The sequence below is a fragment of the Cupressus sempervirens genome, chromosome 10, assembly GCF_028749045.1.
Source record: "Cupressus sempervirens isolate cs-2001-9-10 chromosome 10, ASM2874904v1, whole genome shotgun sequence".
In the NCBI taxonomy this organism is placed as follows: domain Eukaryota; kingdom Viridiplantae; phylum Streptophyta; class Pinopsida; order Cupressales; family Cupressaceae; genus Cupressus; species Cupressus sempervirens.
The window spans coordinates 875,521,266-875,541,474 of NC_143127.1; positions in this window are offsets into that span (position 1 = coordinate 875,521,266).

The following is a 20,209-nucleotide window of genomic DNA, read 5'->3' on the forward strand; positions in this document are numbered from 1 at the left end:
CTAGAATTTGTGTTGAAATTAATTTGAATAACCCATTACCAGATTCTTTGGAAATTTGTCTGGGGGATTCTTCTTGGGTGCAGCAGTTAGATTATGAATCCCTCCCTTTCCATTGCCGGATTTGTCATGAGTATGGTCATTTACTGCGGCAGTGCCCCCGTAACTCAAGTTTCAAAGGAGTGGATCAGTCTACAGCTGGAAATGCTGGTGGTTTGGCAGATACTACAGGGAAAGGACAATCTCAAATGGTTAATACTACCAAGGGGATGAATCCACAAGATGCTACAGGTAAGGGTAAGGCTCCAATGCAGGATAAGGATGGATTTACCCCTGTTCGTCCTCGAGCTAAGGGACGTGGTCAAAAGAGGCCTTTGAAAGAAAGATTATCTGATTTAGGTTTTAACTATTTTGAGGTGCTGGATAGTATGGTTCTAGCGGAGGGCATTCCTCCTCCTATCTCTTCTGATCTAGCTTGCCCAGATGAGAGATCTGTTCCTAATGATGCTTGTGGGGCATCTCAAGTTGTAGTATATAAGAATTGTGAGGTTCCTGTAGCTCCTGTGACAGCGGCTCTAGTGACTCTTGCAGTGTTGGAAGATGATGATGTTGTTTTGGCTGACTTGGTTAAGGATGTGCTACCATCAGGTAAGGGCAAGGGATCTCCTCTCCCCTTGGGGTTGCTGCCTCGACCCTTTAAGCGGGCTTCTTCTTCTCCCCCTATAAGGAGTGGGCGCAAAACAGACCAAGAGAAGATTAAACTCATAGGAGATATATTGATTGAGTTTGGTTTAGTGAAACCTTTGGATTCTCATGTTCCCAAATCTACCCAATGATGATTATTCTCTCATGGAATGTAAGGGGGTTGAATAGCATCCCTAGACAAAAGGCTATTCATAACTTGGTGGTTGATCATAGTCCTGATGTTTTTTTGTATCCAAGAGACTAAGCTCTTTGTGGAGTCTATGGTCCAACATGCCTCTAGTATTTGGTCTCGTGGCCAATGCCAGTGTGTTGGGGCAACAGGCAGTGCTGGTGGTTTAGCTATATTTTGGGATCCTCAAAAAATTTCTCCTCTTAGCTGGATGTCTTCTCCCTTAGCTCTCTCTATGGTAGCTTCTGCTCTAGACTTAGGAGAGGTAATCATGGTTACTAATGTGTATGCACCTATTGATCTTGTGGGAAAGGAGGAACTTTGGGAAAATATTCAATATGTTAGAAATTGTCATTCTTATCATCCTTGGGTGTTGGCAGGGGACTTCAATTCAGTTTTAAGTCTGGAAGAGAAACATGGTGGTTTGGCTAGATTGGAGCCTTCTTTTGCTCTTCTTCGGCAACACATATCTCTTTTGCATCTCTCTGATGTTAAGCCTTCTAATGGCCTCTATACCTAGAATAATCGCAGGACTAGTGTTGCTGCTATCTCAGAATGCCTGGATAGATTTCTTGTTTCTTGCTTCTGTCTTAGTGGCACCCTTACTATCTCTTCAGAAATCCTTGATTGGAGGGGTTCAGATCATTGGCCAATCAAATTTTCCGCTATAGGGTCTTATGTTCCGAAGCATCCTCCTTTTAAGTTCCAGTTGATGTGGCTTCGTGACTCCTCTCTTCATGATTTTGTTTTTTGTTGGTGGAAAGATGGTGCCCCTACATATGGTACTACAATGTTTTCATTTTCTAAAAGGCTTCAATATGTTAAAAGGCAGCTCAAGATATGGAATAGGGAATGCTTTGGGAATCTTCACTTTATGAAGAGGCTTGCTCAAGAAAATCTTGATGTCATCACAAGGGAGATTAGAGATCGAGGTTTCTCAGAGGATCTTGGCTAGGCTGAATCCATTGCTTCTAGAGCTCTAGAAGAATGGGAACTTTGAGAGGAAATTTTTTGGAAGTGAAAGGCTCGAGTTGATTGGCTCCAAGAAGGTGATCGAAAAACTGCATTTTTCCATAAAAAAGTGCAATCTCGCCGGAATCAGAGCATTATCTCTTCTTTGGTTAATTCTCAAGGTATCCAACTGAATTCCTTGCCAGCATTGTTCCAGGAGGCTATTTCGTACTTCTCTACCCTCTTCTCTGAGGACTCTCCTCTTGCTGATAATGAATAAAATATTATTTTGTCCTGTATTCCTTCCCTTATCACTCAGGAAATGAATGATTATCTCATGCGTCCTATCTCTTTGGAAGAGCTGGAGGTGGTGGTCTTTAGCATGCCTAAGGGGAACGCTCCTCATCCTGATGGTTTTCCAGTTGAATTCTTTCAGGAATTTTGGGACATCATTAATCATGATTTATTGGAGGTGGTTAAAGAATCCTATGCTAGCAAGCAGATGCTTCGAGCTTTGAACTCTACATTCTTGTCTCTTATTCCTAAGAGAGAGGGTGCTAATCAATTGGAGTTTTTTAGACTAATTGACTTATGTAATGTGGTCTACAAAGTTATTACTAAGCTGCTTGCTGAGAGACTGAAAAGGTGGCTTCCCATTATTATCTCAGAAGAACAAGGTGGTTTTGTTGCTAGAAGAAATTTTTTGGATGGGGTGGTTATTGCTACTGAGGCTATTCACTCTATGGCTACTTCAAGGGAGAGAGCCATGTTTGTTAAGCTGGATATGGCTAAGGCCTACGATAGAGTTAAATGGAGCTTCCTAAGGAGTATTCTTCTTTCTTGTGGATTTAGCTCTGACTGGGTGAGTTGGATTATGAGTTGCGTTACTTCTGCCTCTTTTTCTATTCTTATTAATGGTCAACCTTCACAACTATTTGGTGCTTCTAGAGGCCTCCACTAGGGTGACCCTCTCTCCCCATATCTATTCATCATCATGGCTGAAGGCCTGGGTAGATTCATTAAGCATCAGGTGTCCCAGAATTCTATTCAAGGCTAGCGTTGGGGTAATGGCTTACCTTCTCTTTCCCATCTTCAATTTGTTGATGATTCTGCTCTTGCCAGTCTTGCTAGGATCAAGGAAGCTGAAGCCTCTCAACATGCTTTGGATGTTTATTTGGCAGCTTCAGGTCAAAAAGTTAATGAGCACAAATCTTTCATTTACTTTTTTAACACTCCTGATTCTATTCAGCATAGGATTGTTGGTATCCTACGGTTTCAGATAGGTTCACTTCCTTTGACTTATCTTTGCATTCCTATTTCTGTTTCCAGGCAGCCACGTCTCTTCTGGAAAAAATTGATTACCAAGCATCAGGATAAGGTAAATCATTGGACTCATAGATGGCTTTCTACTGCTGCCCGGGTTACTCTTCTTCAAGTTGTTATCCAAGCTCTTCCTACTTATAGAAGCATGGTTCATGCTGCACCTATTTACTTTCTCAAGGAGTTTGATGCTCTTTCTCGACAATTCCTTTGGAGTGGTAATTTGCATAGTACTAAATGGAGCTTGGTTAATTGGGCAACTGTTTGTAGGCCTGAAAAGGAGGGTGGTCTTGGTCTTCGTTCTGCTCTATTGAGTAGACAAGCTTTGGCTGCTAAACTTTATTTGCGATGGTGCTCTGGACAGCATCAACTTTGGGCTCGTATTATCACTCATAAATATTTTCATGGTGCTGATCCTTGCTCCGTTTATGCACTTCCTCTTGAAGGTCGTGGCTCAATGTTTTGGCATACTTTGAAGATAGGTGCGATGTTGGTGAAGAGGGCTCTGTTCTGGATATGTAAAGGAGGTTCTCAGGCTTTGTTTTGGTCTGATGCTTGGGATGGATTCCCTTCCATTTTATCCATATACCCTCATCTTCAGCCTCTTTGTGACTCTTTTCTTGCCGCTGGATGGGATAAAGTGGCTCATTACAAGACTCCTTATCAATTGGGACCTGTTGTTGGTTATAGATGGAAGCATTCCTCTGATTGGCCTCCTGGAGGTACAGACATGGATTGTCAGGAGCTTTCTCAAATGCTTGTCTCTAGAGAGTGTTCCTCTTTGCTTGGTCCAGATGTATTGGCTTGGGGCGGTACCTTGTCTGGTAAATATCATGTCTTTGCTAGGTATCAGGAGATAACTAGGGATGCTGAGGTCCCTTGGTGGAAGCAAGTCTGGAATAAAGTTTCTTGGTCCAAGTGCAATTTTTTCATGTGGCTAGTGGCTCACAACCGTTGTCTTACCTGGGATAATCTTTGTAAACGTGGATTTCAGGGCCCCTCTTATTGTGTTTTGTGTGGTAATGGAGAGGAGTTTGTCTCCCATCTGTTCTTCCATTGCTCCTATTCTACTCAGATATGGCACCTTTGGTGGAGCGCTTGGGGTTGCTCTTGTCGGCATGCTTCCTCTTTGCCTGAGTTCTGGGCTCACTTGGGTAGTGCTCCCTCCAAGTCTTCTTCTCTCCATGCTGCTTGGATTGCTGGCCCATCTTTCATGCTTTGGCATATCTAGTTGGAGAGGAATCAGGGCATATTCCAAGATGTTTGGCTTGGTGTTTTGCATCTTTGGTGGAAAATATCACATTCTCTCCAGGAAACTATTCTTGTGAAGTGTGAGCTTGATGGGGGTATGGATCCGGTTGATCTTGTTATCTGTAATCGCCTCAATTTTCATCTTCAGGATGGGGTTGCGGCTCATAGGTTTCCTACTATGTCCAAGCAGCTTCACCATCAGAGGAAGGGTTGGGTTAACCAGGATGGGCACTGGACTCCTCCTCCCTGTGGAGTTCTGAAAATTAACACTGATGGTTCTTCTCGTAGGAATCTTGGTCTGGCTGGTATTGGCGGAGTGGCTCGTTGTAGTTCTGGGAATGTTAAATTTTTCTTCTCAATTCATAAGGGTGATTATACTAACAATCTCATGGAAGCTCAGGCTATTTTATATGCTGTGGAACAGTGTTGCTTGTGGGGATGGAGTAAGATTATTTGTGAGTCTGATTCCCAGGTGGTGGTGAACATGCTTTCTTCGCAAGAGCTTGAGGATGTTAGTTGGAAGCTAGCCACTGTTTTTAAGCAGATTCTTTTCTTCTCTTCCTCTTTTCAGTTCATTAGGTTCAAGTATATTCTGCGAGAATGGAATAGACCTGCTGATTGTTTAGCCAAATTGGCTTCTAGTCATGATCCGGGTTGGAATATTAGGGATAGGGGGCAACTGTCCTTTGAGATGGTGCAAGAATTTGATGATCTTGTTGCTTAGGATCAAGCTCCTTGTTGAGCTCTCCTTATTGTATTCCTTTCTGTCTTAATAAATTTTTACCCCTCTTTTTGCAGATAATGTTCAAATTTTATAATTTATACAAAAACAATTCTTATGAATATTAAAAATATCATATTTCTTATAAAAACCATTGATATTCTCTATCAATATGATACCATATAATTTTAAAAATATGTTGAAATAATTAAATGATATAATGAAACAAAAAAGTAACTAATAAGTAATGATATAAAATAACCACTATGAATTTTAATATAATTTTAAAATATTTCTTAATTCAAATGATAAGTAGATGGTTAGAGAAAATTAGAAATCTTAGTTAATATTAATTATATTTAAGAACAATTTTTTTTTTATATAACTTTTGCAGTCTATCTTTTATATCGCATTCTATAATTTATTACCAAGAATCATAAATTAAGATGAATAAAATATGATTGAAAATATTATAAAAATAAAAATACAAATAAAGCATAAACTCTTTAATAATCAAAAAAATTATTAAAATATTTTTATATAATTACAAGAATAATATATTTCAAATTTAAATATCTACAACACAAGCTCTAAAAATCATAGTGCTAAAAAAAATTAGATACTTACTTCTAGAATTAAAATGAAAAATGCAATATGTTCAAATAATTAAATGATATAATGAAACAAAAAGGTAACTAATACTTGTAATGATATAAAATAACTACTATGAATTTTAGTATATTTTTAAAATATTTCTTAATTCAAATGATAAGTAGATGGTTAGAGAAAATTAAAAATCCTAGTTAACATTATATTTAAGAACAAATTTTAGTTATATAATTTTTGTAGTCTATCTTTTATATCACATTCTATAATTTATTACAATCATAAATTAAGAAGAATAAAATTTGATAAAATGAAATTTGATTGAAAATATTTTTAAAAATAAAATAAAAGATAAAGCAAAAAATCTTTAAAAAACACAAATTATATAAAATTATTTTTATATAATTACAAGAATAATATTTATTTTAAATTTAAATATCTACAACACACAAAATTTAAAAATCATAGTGCTAACAAAAATTAGATACTTACTTGTAGAATTAAAACTAACATGCTAAAATTTTGAAACAAAATAAAGGAAATTGTCATTATTGTGTAATTTTTTATTATTTAGAGTTTAAAAAAAAGATTTTAGTGGATTAAAAGATTTATTTTTTAATACTAAAAACTCAAAAATTATAATTCAACTATTAAATTGAAAATTACAATAAATAAATAGATTTAATAGATATTAAATTCTTTATTATTTTTTACTTAAAATGTTAAATAATAGAAAATAAAACTAATCTTTTTTGTTAACTTTCTTGTGGACAAATAATTTATTAAATTAAAAAATATGCATCTTACCTTTACAAAGTTCTTTTTTTAAACATACCATGCATGGTTCAGGTGGGCAATAAAGTTTAAGCTATGCTTTTAATTTATTATAATATTCTAGAAAAGGTTTGGAAAAAAAGTAATTTATAAAAAGAAAAAATATAATATTTAATAATGTTTACCATAGTAAAATATAAATAATAAAATATAAATAAGAAATAAACATGTTGTTGTATTATTGTACATAAATAAAAGAAAATAACAAAATAGTTCAATTCTTCAAAATGAATCAATCACAATGAAAAACACAAATATAATGAGAGATTCAAGAAAATTAAATAAAATTATTATGTGATATTATTTATAAATATATAATTTCATAAAATGATTATAAGTCTTTGTAACTTAATCTCAAATCCATTTTTATAATAGTTTACTATCAAATTATTTGCATTTTTAAAGAAATATTTAAAGAATTTTTATTTTTTAAATAGATATTTTTGTTCTCAAACTAGTTTGTACAATTAAAATAAATTAATCTATCAAGAAAATAAATGGATCTCTTTATTCATCTACAAATAAAAAATAAACATTTTCACTTATAAATAACTTCAAAAATTATTTTGACAGGAAAATGAAAAAATTATAAGAAATCACAAAAATTTATTTTCAAAAGCAATAACACAATTTATATGCAAATTTAAAGAAAGATAACATGCAAACCAAAAGACCATAAATTTAGTAATTCAAATTAGTAATAACCATAATGAAATAACTTATAATAGTACTTTCTAATTTTTTATTTTATTTTTTCAAAATAAAAATAATTTATTTGTGAGCTAACAATTTTTGGACTAAAATTTATAGAAACTAGGAGCAAAGCTCCCATATATAAGTCTATCAACTTAAAAATACTAGGTGGTAATAAAACTTAATAAAATGTGTGAGCACTCGATTAAGTTTGAGGACACAGTGCTAGAGCCTCTCATTGAGGAGTTGAATCTACACGATTCGAGCTTGGGCTTGTCAATGTCAAGCAACTCTCCATGATGTCAGCCCCTACTCAGTAGCTCATCGAGTGTCTAACGAGGACCTATAGTTTATGCATCGTCTCCATCTTGGTTTCATTCATCATACTACTTGGTGTGTGTGTTAGCCGTGGATGTTTTGCTTGGTGTGTGTTTGTGGTTGGATTCTTATCTCCACTAGCATGATAGGTGTGGACCTACGGGTTCCACATGGTTGGGAGGCATAGCTATCCATACCACTACTAGGGACCAATGTATAGAGATAGTCTTTTTTCCTAGTGCAACCATTGCTGGATGGTTTCACTTGGTGCTTTGGGTTCCAAAGTATGCTTTCTAGTGATTTATGCTTTCATTGGGATGGTTGTATATCATGTTTAGATGATGTTATTTATTGTCTCATTTTCTTATTTCGATGATTAGCATATGATAGATGATGTTATTTGTATTCGTATGATTATCTTATGCTTCACTTTTAGAATGTTATATTTCCTTATGCTTATGTCGTAGCATGTTTTAGTAGTGACATCCTTTTATGATAGTGCTAATGATCTGGTTGGTAGCTTGGGATGTTACATGTGGGGATGGCTAGGGCCCATGATGGTCTTATGATGCTATTATAGTTGGGAGGAACCACGTACTTATTTTGGTTGTACTATTCATTGCGATGTTATTTCTATTTATTGTGATATTTTTTTAGTACACTACAATGTTCCCTTATGCACTTTCCCTTCATTGGTTGTTAGATGTTTATTTGTTGTATTCATCTTTTAGTATTTGTTTGAGTGTCTTTTCCTTGATATGTGGATCCAGTACTCCCCGATGTGGAGGAATTCATTTTCTAGTTTTCTTCCTTTAATATTTTCTGGCTTATTGTTCTGAATTCTTGTACAAAATTACAGTTTCTCGTGCGAGAATGCAAGTTCTCACATGGTGTGTTGGGTTTCTTCACATAGCTTCTGGCACTTTCTCATGTGAAACCCAACACCATTTTTTGGTGTCTTGGTTGTTGGGCCAAGTACATTCTTGTGCCATTCAATACACTTTCTTGTGTGGATTGTGAATTCTCGCGTGGTGTGTTGCACTTCCTCACGCAAGAATCTATCAGTCTATTGGCCTTACACAAAAAATAGGGGGTATCTAGGCTTGTCTGAGAAAAATTCAGAAGTTGGTTTTGGACACCCTTTTTGGTTTTACAACTTCCTAGTTCAAAACTGATTTCCTATGGGGTTTAAACCTTGCGTGAAAAAAAAGGGGTATCTAGTCTTGTTTGAGAAAAGTTTAGAAGTTGGTTTTGGACACCCTTTTTGGTTTTACACATTCCTAGTTCAAAATAGATTTTCTATGGAGTTTAAAACATATCATTGAAGTATAAGTAATTCCTTATTACTTATGATATATTTTAATATATGTAACGAGTCTTTTGAGATAGGTTCCAAACCTCTACGAGCTAAGATAATGATTCTAGGAAATTCTAGAGCTTTAGGATTTCAGACTTAGCCAATTTTTAGGAGTCAGCTCTTGTCCTGCAATGTGGTGTTTAGTAGTTCATTTGTGATTACTTCACGTCCTTGTCATGTGTGAGACCATGATTGGTCTCTACTATTTTCTTGTTTATGTTTTGGTTAGTGGTGACACTGGGAGATCTTTGGTGTTTGGTTATTTGGTTAGTCTTCCATTGCGATCTTGTGATCTATGTATGATGCTTTTCTTGTGCTTTCATACTTGTTAAATTTATTTTTTATCTTGGCTTGTTTTCATCCTTGTTCCAAGGATCTCCAGGCAGGGCATTACACTCTGATTATAGAAACATCTTGCTTCATCTGACAATCGATGCATATTTTCTAACATAGCTCGGACAGAGGCTATCCTTTTAATTCACTATTCTAGTAATACTATACACATACTAAATAGTAAGATATTAAAATATATGAGACATTTGTTTAGAGATAACTATCATCTTCTAGAAACTAATATAAATGAACATCTTTAGAAGTATTTTTACTATAAATTGATGGAAAAGACACCTTGGAAAGAATATTTAGAAATATAGAGATAGGGAAATTAGTGCCTTTATGTTTCAATGTTGTTATGTTGAAAAGTATAATTTGAGCTCACACATGTATCAATAGTTGGCATTGCCTAATCTCTAGACAAAATGTACCAAAGACAAAATAAAGTCAAACATGTTTTTTGCTTAGATTCACAAAACCACGATGATTTTTTCTCAAAATTTTCACTGTTTTTTATCATAAAATATGCAAATCATGAAGATCAAATGGTGAATTTTTTTTAAAAAACAGCGTGTTTTCGATTTTTTGAAATTTAGTCAATAGTACATTTTGTAGAGAGGATAACCGCATCCTCAGTAGTTGATCAATTTTTTAACTCTCTTGATTTTAGATTGGTTCATTTGTACTAAAAGTGCTAAAAATAATTTGGGCGGAGTTATTGGAGAGTGAATTTATATAGAGTTCCTAGAAGGTCTGTAGTTTGATGGTCGTATTGGTCATTTTTTCAAATTTTAGCTATATATATGACAGGGTAAAAATTTGTGGGATTGTATTGACTAAATATAATGTTTTTATAAAACTATTAATGTGATACCAAACTTTATAAATAAATCATCAAAATTCATTATAAATATATATTTTTTAAATATACTATATAAATTTATTTTACCATTATGAAATGTTAGTATGGAGAATATAAACTTAGAAACTTTATATAGTTGATTTATAATTATGTTTTCAAATTTTTACTATTTTTTAGAACGTTTAAATTTAGAAACTAATATATAAGGTTTTTGTAAATATTACAAATTTATAAAGATATTATATTGATTTTGACAATCAATATTTATTTAAAAATGTAAAATGAAAGGAATTAGTATGACCAAGCTGTTAATAAAAAGTAAGATGACAAGTAAGGTGACCGTCAAATTTCAGGCTTCGTTCCTAGTGAACATTTGAAAATGACACTTTTAAACATAAATTAGAAAAAGTCGAAAGATCAAATTTAAGCTCCAAAGTTAGCCTAAACCACTACTGAGTAGTTTCCTGACGCACGTTACGTTTATTTTCACGGATTTCTCCTGATTGCCCTCGTATACCATGTATTCAATTCTCTGACAGTCTCTTTGAATTCAAAATGACTTGGAATGCTTTCTTTTTACCTTGGGATCCACATGGACAAAGAAAATTAACTGTTAAAGTGGAACTTCACGACCGGTAAAGATGTGTTGACAGTCGCCCGACTTCTAGAATGTTTGGTTTGGCCGACAGACATGAATTTCTATCTTCTTTTCCAACTTCAGATACATGAATCTCAAGATTGACCAAGCGAACAACAAAACCTAGATCTTTGTTTCTATAGAAAAGGTTCAACTTTTAGAATAGAAAACATTAAACTCGAAAGACTGTAGCTGCCTTAATTATCGGATCTGCGTTGCCCTCCAAACGTTTCAAACGTCAAATGATGGCTACCTGTGTTGACACGGCTACATCTAAAAGATTTACGATAGAGTACGATCTAGGTCTATTCCAATACCTTGGAATGGCTTAGTCTTCAAAATTTTACTTTTCACTTGTCAAGAGTAGACATTAATGCCAATAAATAAAAAGCGATTCTTGATACTTTTTAGTGCGAGGATACCTTGTTCGTTTTGTTTGCATGTACTCGAGAAGGAGTTACGCGGAGAATAGGACTGTCAGTACCACTCAATACAGTTTTTGTTTAACATTCTTCCACCGTAACTATCAAGAGACGTGTCTAAGGGAAAATAAGGATCCTTGGATGAAGGATGACATACTTTAAAATGCAAAGTAACCTTGTAAATGTTTAGGATGACATACTTTAATATAGTTTTACAAGTAAAGAAGAGGCAATGATCAAGGGCATACACTTCTTGTAGAAGAGAGTCCCGACAAAGACAACAATTCCCTATAGGAAAGCAATGTGACATGATAAATAAATTCTATTATACTAAGGAAAGTCAATACTTAGAGAAAATGATATGTAGAATGTACATGGAATCATGCCCCCCAAGTATAGAGGCAAGAAACCATAAATGAGAAATGGGAAGAATGAGATATTTATAATGGATTACAAAGTGATAGAGATGATCTTGTAATGTATAATGGATATAAGCATCGATCATAAGAGCTCAACACAAAATAAATCACCATATATCAAATAAGATGTATCATAGAATAATAGAACACATAGATGGAGAGAAGACAAGATACATAATATAAGATGTATCATAGAATAATAGAACACATAGATGGAGAGAAGACAAGATACATAATAAGATAAGAAATTCCAAAAAACATAATGTGTAATATATATGTTAGAAAAGAGATGATGTAGAGAAAGCCTTGGTATACCCCAAATGGAGGTGAGGAAGCCCCCAACAAATAAACACACATCAAAAAATGAAGAATAATATAGAGATTTAGATCTAGAATAGAAAATGCTTTCATATATATAAGAATCATAAGATTTACATCCAACATGTCAAGTTGTAAGTACTTTATAATTCTGACCATTAAAAATAAGAAAATAACTCAATCCTCATATGCAAGCATCCATCTCCTAGCTATCATTCCTCAGGTTTCTCATAGTTACTCCATGCTTAACCATGTGTGGCTCTAGACAACACAAGACTCTATACTTATACTTTGCAAGCCACAAGTCAGCTTGGAAGATTACTTCGATATACCCAACATGTGCAAACACAATTAAGACATATGATAACATAAGCCTATGAGACCTTAGATATAGGTCCAAATGGCATCCAATGATTAAAGATTGCAAGAACAATCTCCAAAGTCTACCCTGAAAAAGAAGAACACACAACCAAAAACCACCAAAAGATCTCTAAATCGAATGCAAACAAGAGAATAGTTATGTGAACATAGGAAATGGTCCACAAATATGCCCCACACATATAGGGTCCACACAAAACCATGATCAATTCTCCTACATCAAGTTATCACATGTGAAGTGAGAAAAAAAATGATACTATAGATGATTATTTAAATTCAAAAAAAAAAAAATTTAAGGCACATGGAGGATTTATTAAGTAGAGTTGGTCACATCTTATGGGAAACAAAGTATCACATACCCAAAAATAAGAATGTATCATTAAATAATGAAAATCTATCTAGAGAAATAAAAAGAGAGAAGGAATGATCCCATGCTATATCTACTTAGTGGTCACAAAGGGAACAAAAAAGTGATAACATATCCTTGAGAGAAATAAGCAATAATGTCCAATATATTCTATAAATGAGAGATCCTTTACAATAAATATGTACTTGCAAGCATAAGATTGAACTTAGGATGTTAATCCTTATGTAACACAATAGATACATAGAAGAGAGAAAATCAAACTATAAAAGAATGCAATGTTATATAAGAGATATTTAATGAAGTAAGAGAAAGATATATAATAATGATACATTATGTGTCCCTAAGTGGTTTTGATTTATACTAGATGTGTATTTTCAAGAAAAGAAAAGATGTCATAATATTAAAGGAAAGTAGTTTAAAAAGTGGAAATAGATCCCTCTATATAAAAAGGAATAAAGAAATAGGGCCCATGCCCCCACAAATGAGGAGGAAGGGAAACTTATGATTATGATATTCACAATGTAGGACAATGAGCCCACAAAGGATAGGCTACAAATGTCACATAGTGAGGAGAAATATAATGGGGATGTAGATGTATTAAGTAGAATGATCATGAGAAAGACATAATTCATTTGAAATGTATCATAAAAATAAATTATTTATGTTGCAAATAATTACATGTATGTGTCTTATATCCATGAATTTTATTTAACACACAAATAGAAGAATTTAGTTGGAAAGAGAAACATTTAATATCCATATGTATTCTCATTAAATAAATCTGTTTCAAAGTCAAGGATTTTTGTTGTAAATTTAGGTGCATCTTGGGATCTTTTGCATTCTTGCATCAACCAAAAATATTTCCATTTTTTTTTATATGAGTCTATTATTCATGGGGAAACCCTTTTTTCTGTGTTATTTCTTTTTGCTCATATAGTTACCTAATGTGGAGCTATCCTGGATTATTCCTCTATGTTAGTAGAACTCAATTTCATTTCACTGAAGAGTTATTCTTCTATTTTTCTTGAGGCATTTTAATCTCCTGACATTTTAAGTAACACATTGTTATTTTATTTTGCAATATTTTTTTGATTTCAAATCTTTTGACAGGTTGGGAAAGTGTCATCACTTTACTATGCAGTCCTTCTATGTCAAATTCTTTGTATCGAGTGTCATTTAACTGACTATGCATTTGATTAAAAATATACAATTGACATAATACATACTAGTGAGAAACTATTTAGCGCACCATCTTGCACCATGAGAATCCTAGATATGTGAATAAATCATAGTCCTAAATTTGTTCACAAACTCACCATATGAAAAATTTCTCTCGCTCAATATAATTATTTTAGATTCATCCTCATTCTTTATTCAATATGTCTCATACTAAACTCTATTCCATACAACTAGTGTTAAAAATCAATATTATCCGTTTCGTATGAAATTTTTGCAAATCTCCACAATTTGTGCTTGCATTTTTAATGCATTCTACATTAAATTTCAATCAAAATATTCTAATATATAACATAAAATAGACTTCAAAAATTGTGTTGTACTTCTAGGAATGATCACATCTTCCTTAAGTGTTGTCATATCTTTTATATAAGATTGTAAATAAATATAAAAATCAACATGATTTTGACAACAATAAATTTCACATACCTTATTTATGTGTACAAAATAGGGGTGTAACCTCTCAAACATTACTTGACAACTTTTCATATTTGAGAATTCTTTTTTGAAAGCTTCAAATTATTCTCTTTGTTTTGTTGTGCAATTTTCATACTCGTCTCTTTATCTTTCACCAGTATAGTATCTATTCTATTCATAGAAACACGTGAGTGGAAAATCCAATATTCAAAACCTATATTCTAAATGATGAAAATAATTATTTAATTGTATGTTGTCAATGATGTTATACAAATATTAGTATTAATCAAGTAATTAAGAGTTTGTACTGTTAACCTTACGTATTTTAGTATTGACCAAGCAATCAAGTAAAAATTAACTTTTAGTATTAACCAAGCAATTGGTTAAATAAGGGCATCAAAGGACTTTCAATATTAATTAAGCATTCAATCTCAGTATTGACCGAGTGACCACAGAGTGTATTTTTCTAATAATTAATTGATTGAAGCTGACTATTTTGATGTTTCTTAATTATTTGGAAGGGTATTCAAGCCATCTTGTCCTAGCTTATGATATATAAGAAATGCCAAGTTGTGAGGATAAGATGAATAAGTGGAATATGAAATAAGATGGATATGTGAGAGAAGAAAAAGGAAGAATAGGAAAGTGTGGAAGATAAGCTGCAAAGAACATCCGATCAGTAAGGATCCAAAGATCAAGCTAGAATAGACATCTTAATCTATGAAGATAGTTTCTTTATAAATCAAGTCAAATTGTTGTTACCTTCTAATGATTTTAGTAGTAAAGAAATCCCTTAATAGAGTAGACTTAATAGTCATATTTTAAATCCTCTATCAAGGTGAGATTTTAAGATTGAAGTGTTTGAGGACCTCTAACCAAGCCACTCCTAATAGAGTGATCTAAATCCTCTAACAAGGTCATACTTAAAAGTACGTTCTGTAACCTTTAACATGGTTGGTTCCTAATAGTGCTTGCTTCAAAAGAGTGAATAATATTGTAACTAGTTGCAAGGTAGTTTTTCCCAAATTGGTATTCCACATTAAATCTTGGTGCCATCTATGTGTATGTTATTTGCTTATGATTTATGTTTATGAAACTAATTTACTAAAGGCTAAAATAAGTTAATAATTGTAAGATTTCTTTGTTATCCAAGTAATAATAATATTCTAGTGTTAATCAAGTTGGAGAATATTGCATGATCAATGAAAGTTTGAATTGACATCTAGGAACAAGGAATTATTTTTGTGGTAACTAACTCAACCCTCCCCTCTTATTTACTCTCTACATTTACAAAAATTGGTCTCAAAGCATTTGGTGCTTGCATGAAAGGTTTCAAGGACTTAAGCTAAAGAGCAAGATGTCTTATAGAAGGGAGATTCCTAATCTTAGGAGAGACAAATTTTCAACTTGGTAGGAATTGATGCAACTGCATCTATCAAGCATAAGTGATGTTGGTATATTCTACTTGTAGAAAAAATATGTGCCACCACGTAAAATTATGACTATGGAATAGATGAAAGAAGTTAAGGATCATAATATAATGATGATAGATATAGCTTCCTCTCTAAACTATTCTAAATTTGATAAGTTCAAAGATTCTCCTATTACATTTGATATGTGGGAAAAGTCACAAAAATTCTATGGGGGTGATAAAAATATGCAAAGAGACAAGGAAGAACGCATCAGAGGAAAGTTTGATTGAATGAAAATGAAAGAAGGTGAGAACATTATATAACACAGTTAAATAATTTAAGAAAGTGTGAGTACAATTAGATTCGCATGTGGAGATATAACTAATGAGACATTGGTTAGCTAGCTACTAATAACTATTCTTCCTATTTATGCAATTAGATCTTCAAAAGAAATTTTGCAAATGATATATCCTTAGACACACTTGTGATAAGATTGACAACTTTTGAATTGGATACCTTCGATAACTATGCTTCAACCTCTAGCAACTTTGAATCTCCATGTAAAGCCAAACAAAATCTTGGCAAAAAATGAGGAAACTCACAAGTAAAATAAATTAACAGTGAAGAAGAAGAAGAATTAGATGAAGAACTTGAAATTATTGAATCCCTACAATAAAAAAGAGTATCAAAAGGGAAAAGAAAATTAAGAGGTAAAATTAAGTTGATTTGTTTCTCATGAGAAGAGGTTGGGCATATTGTTGCAAGATGTCCTACCAAAGAAAATAAAGATGAGAAAAGATATAGCTAGCTTAAAGGAAAGAAAGACTTCAAGAGCTACAAGGACTACGAATATAAAGGTAATAAATCTTGTTACATTGCTAAAGATTTTGATAGTGATGAAGAAGAAGAAGAAGTAGTTTATATTGTTTTTAAGGATGAATCTGATAATAAGGAAATCACACAAAAGGTAATTTCTTTTACCTAGATCTCACGGTAATATTTTTTGCCTAAACTTAAGAAACCTAAGGCGGGCATCTGAAAACAATGTCAAATTGGAAAAATGAGAAAAATGAATTCTGAAGAAGTTTTGAACTAGTTCATACAAATATTTGTGGACCAATAGGTATAGAAAGCTACTATGGAGACATATATTTTATTATTTTTGGTGATGATTATTCTAGAATGATGGCTGCAATATTTTTCAAACATAAGTCTGATGCTTTTCAAAAGTTCAAATGGTATTTGGATAGAGTTGAGAAAGAAATAGGGACAAATCTAAAATGTTTAAGATCAGACAAAGGAGGATAATTCATCTCAAATGAATTCAATGAGGTATGATTTAAGAGATAAATCAAAAGATAGGTATCAACACCTAGAACTCTAGAGAAAATGGAATAGTAGAAAGAAGAAACAAATCCATCATGGAGTGTACATGAACACTAATAACTAAGAATAATGTTTCACCAAAATACTAGAGAGAAGCAATTAGCACAATAATTCATACATTAAACTAAGTTCAATTGAAGGAAGGTACAAATAAAAAACCTTATGAATTATGGTATGGGCACAAGCCTAATGTTTGTTACCTTAGATTATTTGGAAGAAAATATCATATCTTGAAAGATGTAAGAAAAGTAAAGCTTGATGAAAAAAGTAATTAAGGTATATTGCTAAGGTACTCCAATAAAAGTAAGTCATACAAATGTTTGAATCATACTACTCAAAAATTCATAGAGAGTGCACATTTGAACATTTATGAGTTTGCAAAAAGAAGTGAAGAATAGAGCAACAAGGATCCTAAAGACTACATAAATTTTATTTACTATGAGGAGAAACCTAAGCTTTTACTAAAATTAGTTGAATCCATGAAGTGGAAAAGTGGAACTTGGAAATCTCTGACATTTCAACCCAAGTCAAAGACAAAGGAACCTGAGTCACAAATAGTTCAACCCAAGTTGCAGCCATAGGTAGTGCAAAATCAATGATAGGAAGTCCATCGCAAGTTACAAAAAAATTAGAAAGAGTAACCAGAGAAAAAGGCAGAAGATCATGGAGAACCATGTGAACCAAGCTCAGATTCAAGAAAGGAAGATCCAAGACTTGAAAAGTTTGTCAGAAGACATCATGCACATGAACAAATAATTTGAGAGACAAAAGGCATATTGAAAATGAACAGATTGAAAGGTACATGTTTTCTTAGTGAATGTAAACCTAGATATGTAAAAGATGCTTTATAAAATGAAAGTTGGATAGAGGAAATGAATAAAGAAACTGAACTAATAGAAAAGAATGAAACTTGGTCTCTTGTATCTAGACCTAAGGATAAGAATGTGATTGGTACAAAATGGATATTAATAAATAAGTTTAATGATAAAGGAGAAGTAACATGGAAAACAAAAAGACTCTAGTATGCAAAGTTCATCCTTGAGAAGAAGATATTGACTATAGGAAAACATTTTTCCCCTATTGCAAGACTTGAAAGACTCAGAATACTTCTACATATGAAACTCAAAAGACATTGAAAGTATATCATATGGATGTTAAATTGGATTTCTTAAATGGAATCTTGGAAGAAGTCTACATTAAACAACTCAAAGCTTTCATTGATCTAAGAAAAAGTGACATGGCATGAAAACTTCACAAAGCTTTATACGGATTAAAGAAAACTCCTAGAGCATGGTATGAAAGGATACATGAATATCTAGTAAAAATTGGTTTTAAAAAGATAAATTAAAAAAATAATTTATATATTAAGCAAGGACCACAAGACAATATATTGCTTGTAGAAATATTTTTAGATGATATCATATTTGGAGGACATGAAATGCTATGCAAGTCATTTGTTGAATAAATGAGAAAAGAATTTGAAATGTCTATGTTTGGAGAGATTAAATTCTTTGCAGGTTTATCAAATGAAGGATGAAATATTCACCACTCAATTAAAGTACACCAGCCAGAAAACATTGCAAACATTTGGAATGGAAGATTACAAATAAGTTGGCACACCTATGTTTATGTGACATAAAATCTCAAAGAATGATGATTCAAAAGAGGTAAATCTGACTAGTTTACAAATCAATGATTGGGAAAATTTAATATATGGTACACACTAGACCTAATATTGCATTAGCAGTTGGCATAGTTGCAAGGTTTTCTACATTTATTGTAAAGAAAATCATATGATGGTAGTCAAAAGAATTTGCAGTTACCTAAAAGGGACTAAAGAATATTATTTATGGTATAAGAAGGGAGGAAATTTTGAGTTAAGAACATATATTGATGCAGTATGGATAGGAAGCATTGATGAAAAAAATATTACTAGTGGAGAAGCATACTTTCCTTGAAACAGACTAGTGTCTTGGACAAGCAAGAAACATAATTGTATTTCTCAATCAACAATAGAGGTAGAGTGTATTGCAGCAATGGTTAATTTCTCTAACATAATATGGATCAAGAAATTAATGTCGGGAATGAAGGAGAAAATTAAGGAACCAATGGTTATCTATCATTATAACACAACTAAAATCAACATATCCAGAAATCTTGTGGTGCACACAAAAACAAAAAACATTGCAATCAAGTATCATTTCTTAAGGGAATTGGTTTAAGATAAAGAGGTAAGATTAGGATATGTGAACACCAAGGAGCAGATAATAGATATATTTACTAAACCTTTACCTAAGGATGCATTTATGTATCAAAGAGGTAAACTAGGGGTTATTCCCCTATATGATTCTCACTTAAAAAAATATAGTGAGGCATCAACCAAGCTCCATTGAAGATCTAACAAGTTGATTCAGATTGTCATACTTAAGGTGTGATATGAAGAGCATATTGCATACGAAATAGTAAAAAAGGTACATAGTAATTTATAATTTTTTCTCCTTTGGCATTTGATGTCAAACATGGAGAGTTTAGGGTCAACAAGGAAGAATGAAGGAGAGTTTAGTATCAAAGTGAATGACTGAGAGTTTCTATATCTCATAAGGAAGATATTTAGATGATAGAATGTACAACAAAGTAGGAAAAATGACATAAGTCCACATTAAATTGATGTAGATGTAAGACGAAAAATTCAATTTGGACGCAACTGAGATAAATCTAAGTAGAATCAGAGAGGGAGTTAGTATGGAAGAGAATCAGAATCAAACTATGAATATTATCTAATTTATCATACTTTTATCAATTTTTTTTGACATTTTGTCTTGTCATCAATGCCAAAGAGGGATTTTTTTGTAAATAATTCTTCAATTGTATGTTGTCATTGATGTTACAAAAATATTAGTATTAACTTAGCAATGAACAGTCTATAGTATTAACCTTGCATATATTTCAATATTGATCGATCAGTTGGATAAAGAAGTTTTAGTATTAACTAAGTAGTTGGTTCAAGAAGGGTATCCTTCTTGTAGTGTTAACCAAGAGGTTAGGCATCAAAGGACTTTTAGTATAAACTAAGCTTTCAATCTCAGTATTGACTGAGTGA